We start from the raw sequence: 7,378 nt of genomic DNA on the forward strand, positions 1-7,378 counted from the left end.
AAACCCACAAAGTCCACTGAGATTCCAGTATTGATTCTTTAGTGTTAAAATAGAGTAGGACTAGAAGACTTCTACTTTTGTCAGACTCTGAAAAATAAGAATTTGAAATTATTTCTGTGCTGAATTCTCATTATCTACATCTATTTCCGCTTGTTTCACACTTAACACAATTTATTTCTATCATATATATGAAAAAATAATTGGTCTCTTAAGCATGTTTATGTGCTTATTCATGACAGAGAGATTACTTTATTTAGAATTTTTACAATAACTTTTATTGTTCTATCTAATCTCCTACTGAGATCAGTCAGGGTTTTACACCACATCCTCAAAAAAAGAAGCACAGAAATAAGCCCAGTTTTAAATGTCTGATAACTCATTACTGTGGTTGTCTATGCTCATAACTTCAGGGAATGAAATAATGATTTGTCATAGATATAGAGGCCACATTTCTTTTCAAGAGGCTTCCAGTGACAGAAACTTTCAACTATTGCTGTAAATATAGCACACTAATTTAAGCAGTATGTATGCTCTCATGTTGACCCCTATTCCGAGATAGCCTATTAATACCTTTTCTGGAGTTCCTGTCAGGCCCTTACAATGCAGTGGGTGGACAGCAGGTGGGCAGGGGTTGGGCATGCAGGAATGTGGCTTCATTCTCCAAAACCCACAACAGCCCAGCCCAGCACAGCATAGCCCAGCACAGCCCACCAGGGCAAAGTGAAGCAGGAGCAACCCAGGAAGATGCAGAAATGCTGCAGTCTCCTGCCCAAGCTGCTGCCACGGCCCTCATTTCTTCTGGAAAGTGGAGTTCCTTTCTCCAGATGCATCCAGGATGCTTTGGTGCTGGATGTTTTAGTGAGACCATAGGAGCTGAAAGTACAAACTAATTTTTCGATATAAGCTGAAAAGTTTATTTTCTTAATCTTCCTTCTTTCTTCCATTGCAGAGAGACATGGCTTTTTGGGTCAAACCCTGTGTGGGATTTGTGTGGTTATGGACTGTCTTTACGTCTTGGGTGCTGAATAGGACAGTACAGAAGAATGTTTGCATTTTAGGCTAAAGATGTCTTTCTCTTTCCCTAAAATGGGGTGTCTAAAAATAAAGGAGTGAGACGGTGTCATGTTGCCTGTTGCTGTAGCCAGCTTACTTTTATATTTTAAAGTAATATTTTCACAATACCTTGAGTTACTGTGTTACCATGCCAAAGCAGAGGAGTTCAGGGTAACTATCAACATTTCCGATTCCAGCTCTGGCTTTGTCTCTGCATACCTGTGAAGAAGAAATCTCACTTTTTCAGAGAGCACATTGGAAGTGCCTGTTAGCCACTACCCTTGGCTTTGGGCAAGTATGTTCTGGTGTGTGACTTACAGTACAGTCATGAGAGGATCACTGAAAACACTCTGTGCTGGACTCTTCTTTTGTTTTTCAATGTTTTTACTAATCAGGGAGGGGGAAGGATAAGGAGCTTGATCTGACATCTGGAGCCTTTGTTTTATATTCCTACCCAAATAAGGTATATACTTTAGAAAACAGAAACAATTATTTACTTTAAGAGTCAAACAAAAGATGCTGGAGAAGGGGAGGAGGAAGAGGAAGGACAAAATTTTAATATGAACAAATACTATCAGTTATTTACTTGTATTTATGTCATCAAAGTATCAACACTGTGAATTAAGAAAATTCAGGATATCTTTCCTGAAATGTTTAATGATTCTTTTATACAGGTATGGAAAATACCTGATGCAAACAATGGAATTTTCTCCTTAACTACTTTTGTTTGCACAAATGTTAGTTATGAACGTATTTTAACTCAAGGGCTTGCACCAGAGATGTTGGAGGATGCATAGGCTCAGAACGAGGCGGGAGAGCCCCAGCTGTTCAGATGAGTTCCCAGCTGGCCGTCTGTGTGATCTTGGGAAAGGCACTCCACATCTGTTTTCTTCCCCCATTTCCTTTGCTTATCTAAGCAGTAGTCTCACTGTATGTAACGGGGTGCCTCCCGTTTGGCCTCCAGTTGTTGCAGCGGAACAAACTCCAGCTTCCTCTCTCCAACCCTTTGCTTTCATTTTCATCTTGTTTGTTTTCACATTTAGGAAAATGTGTCCCACTGATGCCCAAAAGTGTGTGCTCCTGGCTGGGCACCAATGTGATGACTGTCAGTGAACAGGGCAAAGAAGAAAGGTAGCTCTACTAATTATGTGTAAGCTTGGGACAAACTTGGCACCCCAGAATGCAGCTCTACCTCGAAGGTCCAGGGGACATCTGGCAACACCACCTGCTGGAGGTGTGTACTACGTGGCTTGTGCAAAGACTCAGGAACAAAGGGATTTCGTGGAAAGCAATTGCAAACCTCTCAGTGATCTGCGACTTTGCTGTATGCAAGTCCAGAGGGATACACTCTATCTTCAAAACTCTAATGCCACTGAGTTTCATCCTCTTACCCCTATCTACTCAAGCTTGAGAACTTGAGTAAGATGAAAGCATTTCAGAAGAACAGGACAGAGTAAAGTTTCCATTAATGCCTTGAATCCTTGCAATAACAAGGAATCCATTAGTGAGCCTATAGCAAATAGATATGCCAGTCCTTTCTTTTAAACATTCCATGCAGTCAGTACAATTCCTTTCAGAAGCTGGATTAATATGTCCCTGTTATAAAACAGCATTTAAACTAATGGTGAGTTCTCTGACTTCATGTGAAGCAACAGCACATTGTGATCTTTAATTGCTTTCTCTGTTAAGAAATTTCCTCTTATTTCAGGATTGAATTTGTTTAACTTCAGCTTCCAATCACTGGAAAGTTTCTGACTTACAAAAAGAACAGCTTCCAGACACTGGCTGAAAGTTGAGGTTAGATAAATATACATTTGTCAGTAAGGCTGAAATGCCCCTGCCTAATTATTTTCAGTTTCTAAGCATAAGTACGTATACACTGTGATCAAGTTACTTTTCATCCTTCTTTTCATCTAACCTAACAGGTTGAGCTTATTTACCCCCTTATTTTTCAGTCCCTACTTTATTTGCCCATCTGTTATTGAATTCATTATAGTATTTCAAGCTGACATCGCATTTCAGTACTGATATGATGCAGTAACTATAACTCTAAGTGTAGTGGTCTCCTTACACAAAATAATGATGATTTTTATAACTGCTGATACCAAGACAACAACAACTTTTAGATCATTGATTACCTTTTAAATGTTTGTAAATAGCTAAACATTTAAATGTTGTTAAATATTTTCTCTATGCCTTATCTTCTGCTCTTCTGGTATCTCAGCAGGAGACAGAACTGAGTTTGGAGGAATGCTTTCAGTTCCTGACTCTTAAGTCTTCTACTCTTCACTGGGGTGATTGTTATTTTTCTTTCTGCTAAAGAACACTTTTTAAGGGATATATACCGCCTATATCGAGACTGATTTTGTGAAGAAACATTACAGAAATGAATGTGTACTCCATAATCTGGAAAGTAAAATGTCACTTTCAAGGCTGTTAGAATCATATACTGAAATTCAACTCTAATAAAAACTGCTGAAAATGGCTCCTCTATGTCGTACATTCATATGAACAACTTAAATTACTCATTCTTCTTTTTTTAATGGATGATTAAGTCAAGTCCAGGTAGGTAATACTACCTGGTAGGTATTACTAAAAAATCCCTACAAGTGATAACTTTACAGTGAGTTTGTGTACCACCTTTTGGTTTCTAAACTATTTGTTTTTCTTTCTAATTTACAATAGAAATACTGAAAATCAAGAATTTTATCAGTTCGAGTATTAATATTGGTATTCTCAATTTGTTGGAGGTGAAAACAAAAGCAGACATTAAAGTAATAACACAATAACAGATTTATTCTAAATTCTAAATTATAAATTCTATAAAATTATTTTGCCAAAGTTCAATGAATAATTTCAATGAACACTTTGTCTTTATTGCTTTCCAACACCTTGTTTTAATTAGTTCATGCAACAATTCTGCTGAAATTTTTCTGGGAAGAAAAGCCAGTCACTCTATTTGAAAATAAATAAATAAATAAATAATCCATGTGACCTTTGTTACTTTAAATCCATACTTTACTGTATCTCATATCATAGTATAATCATAGTATATTTGATTATATGATCCCACCCCTGTAAGATTTAAACAGTTTTAGGTACATTGAACTAAAAGCAGAGCTGGATTCTAGTTCAGAGCCTCACCTACAGAACTCGTCTACTTTTCTTATCTCCTGAGTGATTTACTATTTATTAGTAACATACTTTTTTTTTTTTCATGAAGTAAAGTTCCTTTGCTGCTCAGCACAAATCATATTGAATGGAAGTTAGGCAGAGTTTTTGGATTCATTACAACTGTCTTTAGCAGTCAAAAAAAAAAAAAAAATTCTCCTAGTCTAAATTTGATGTTTAAGTCTTTTTTCTGTAAATAATAGACAAAAACGGCACATAGAAAAAAACAACCCATACAAAAATAGTCATCTAAGACTTAGTTGGGAGAAAGTAGGTGATTATTTCAGATGAGACAACCTAATTGTTAGAAAATCACAATTGGTTCTAAGAGAGGTAACACCCACCCTTTAAAACCACTAGCAGAACATTTTGGAACTGAGGAGTATCTTCGAAGAAGTCTTTTGTCTTCCCTTGCTCTCAATTATGGAGATTATCTAAGATCTGTAAGAGGTGATTGGATCCCTGCACAAAAACTCCAGTCACTTGAGAATTGGAAACACCAAAATCTATTCAGAAACAACAAAGGAAAAATGCAGAAGCAGGGAAACAAACTCATAATGTAAATGTTTAACAGTTCTACACAGCGCAAAATGATGAGTTTCCAATACAATATGAGCATGTCTATGAACAACAAACTCTCTAGCATATGCTCTGTAGACTATTTGTAGAAGAATTTGCTGCGTGAAATTAAAATGAATAATGGCAGTGAGTGAATTTATGTATGTTACTGCTTATAGGATAGGGCACCTTGAATGTGTTGCTATGTATAAAGTTAGTCCATCAAGTAGTTAAATCATTTTCTTCCCCTTATTTAGTGTCTCTTCCACACAGGAGAGCTCTTGCTCCTTCACCTTATCCCCATACAGAACTTATTATGCACACATAGGCCCCTCATTCAGTCCATATGCTCCATAGTGCTTTCCAAGAGAATTATAATAATGTGGTTCCAGCTATCCTGCCAGTATAATTAACCCCTGGTCTTTTTACTGTATTCTGATACACTTGAAATATTACCTACACTTAAAAATCTCTGTGCATTAAACAGGCCCTTTCTACAAGCAATTTTCCTTTCACTTTCTCTAGTTCATTTCAAAATAATCACCAACTTATCAATATGCTCAATTTGCAGAGTTAATGGAATCTCCAAGGACTCTTGAGGATCATCCCTTTCATTATTTCTCATCAAATAAATAAATCAAGATGAAACATCAGAAAATCCTAGCACCTGCCCAGTGTGCCCACGCTGGGGAAGAGGGAGGGAATAAGCTTCTCCTAACACAGCTCCACAGTTCAAGAGGCTCCTCACTGTGTTTCTGGACACTGCTGCTCATAAATCTCCTCAAGCTGAACTTCCTGCTGCTGCTCACAGTCTGCTCTTTTCTCTAATAATTCACATCCAGAGTGCCATGCTCCCTGCCCCCTTTCCAGGCAGATCTGGACACTCCTGGGTCTCCTGGGTCCTTCCCACCTTTCACTGCTGAGCCACTAAGCAATGCCAAAGGTGAACACTGATTTCTCTTCCTCTGCTCAGCTTTAGCTTCCATTTTCACCTCATTCAATGCCATGCTTTGGTAAAGCGTACATCTGCTGGAAGGGTAGTCAATGGTGCGTACTGTTGGCACCTCTCCAAGTGGCAGCTTGATGCCCACCACCAGGCAGTGGCAAGAAAAACGATGGTTCTTTTAATTGCACTGAATAAAGGAGCTCTGCTAAGTACAGATTTACTGTGTTGCAACCTCAGATTTTTGTTACTGCTTCCTCAAGCTAGGGTTCTGGGCTGATAAAATTGTATAGTGTAACATGAGGGCTCCTATCTAGTCCCTGTGATTAAGAAATATAGAAAAATAAGATTAAAAAAAAAATGAAAAAGAAATAAACATATTTATCTAGAGAAAAAAAAAAAAAAGAAAAAAAATGGAAGAATAAGGAAAATCCAGTGTGCAAACTCTGTTCAGTAACAAAAGTAATAAATATTTCATTTCTTTAGATGAACAAAAGTTAAAAAAAGGCAGTGTTCTTTATTCTACTTGAGTCAGCCTTTAAAAGCACCAATGAAAATTAGGATTTTAATAAACTGTTGTACAAGTAATGCACTTCCTGCCCTCTATTTCTCCTTTTAATGTGAACCATTACACTGTGGGTGTATGTGACAAACAGTGAGAGGGACAGGGGGAAGGGGAAACACATGCAACTTACTGTACGAGTTACAACTTGATGGCTCTAAGCCATTAAATAATTTTCATTGAAAGAAATTGCATTGATTATTGACTTAGAATAATTCTAAGTAATTATGAAATATAGATAGAAAAAGACAAGTGTTTTCTTTTTCTAAAATTAGCTCCTGGATACCATCTCTTTGCTTTTGTACACTATCAGAGAAAATTAAACATCTGTGTCCCTAGAGCTCTGAAAGAAGAATGAGGTTGCCCTTTTAGTCTGACGACACTCTTAAAGAAGGAAATGAAAGGTTCCTCAGCATCATCCATTATTTTGTTTTGCAAAACTGGTTTACTGGTTTCTTTTTAATAAGAGATTGAAAACAACCTTTTAAATATAGATTTCTTTCTGGGAAATGTTTATTTATTGGTTTGCTTATTTATTTATTTATTTATAGGCAAAAGCCTATAAAATATAATGGCTTCTGTTTTAGGGCTTTCATTTTCTAAGTTTCCTGCATTCCCCCTTTCTTTGTGTGCCATGAATCCTCCACCATTTAGTTTTGAGACCAAATGATGAAGATGAAAAAGTAGAGAATGAATAAGTTAGAAAAATGTTTAGAAAGTAAAATTGTGAAAAATGTTGAAATAGGTAGGTGTTCACATTTTCTAAGGGAAGGTCTTTCTGTTGGGTGTAGGTGCCTGGGTGTTGGCAGCAGAGCCCTGTAGTCACGGCCTCTGTGAGGACAGGCTGGGGCTGTCTCATGCTGAACAAAGCTGGTTCCAACCAGCTCCAGCCAACCCCTGCTACCCCACCTCAGGGCAGAGCTGGGCCCATCAGCCAAGCTGGTGGCACCTCTAGGGAGACAGATTTAAGAAATGACAGAAAACACTGGACAGGCAGAGGAGGGTAGAATAAAAATGAGTGAGAAACATGACAAGGAAACCCAAGGCCAGAGAAAGAGGAGGTGGAGGAGGAGGAGCTCCATGGCAGAGCA

The sequence above is a fragment of the Anas platyrhynchos genome, chromosome 3 (assembly GCF_047663525.1).
Source record: "Anas platyrhynchos isolate ZD024472 breed Pekin duck chromosome 3, IASCAAS_PekinDuck_T2T, whole genome shotgun sequence".
NCBI classification, from domain to species: domain Eukaryota; kingdom Metazoa; phylum Chordata; class Aves; order Anseriformes; family Anatidae; genus Anas; species Anas platyrhynchos.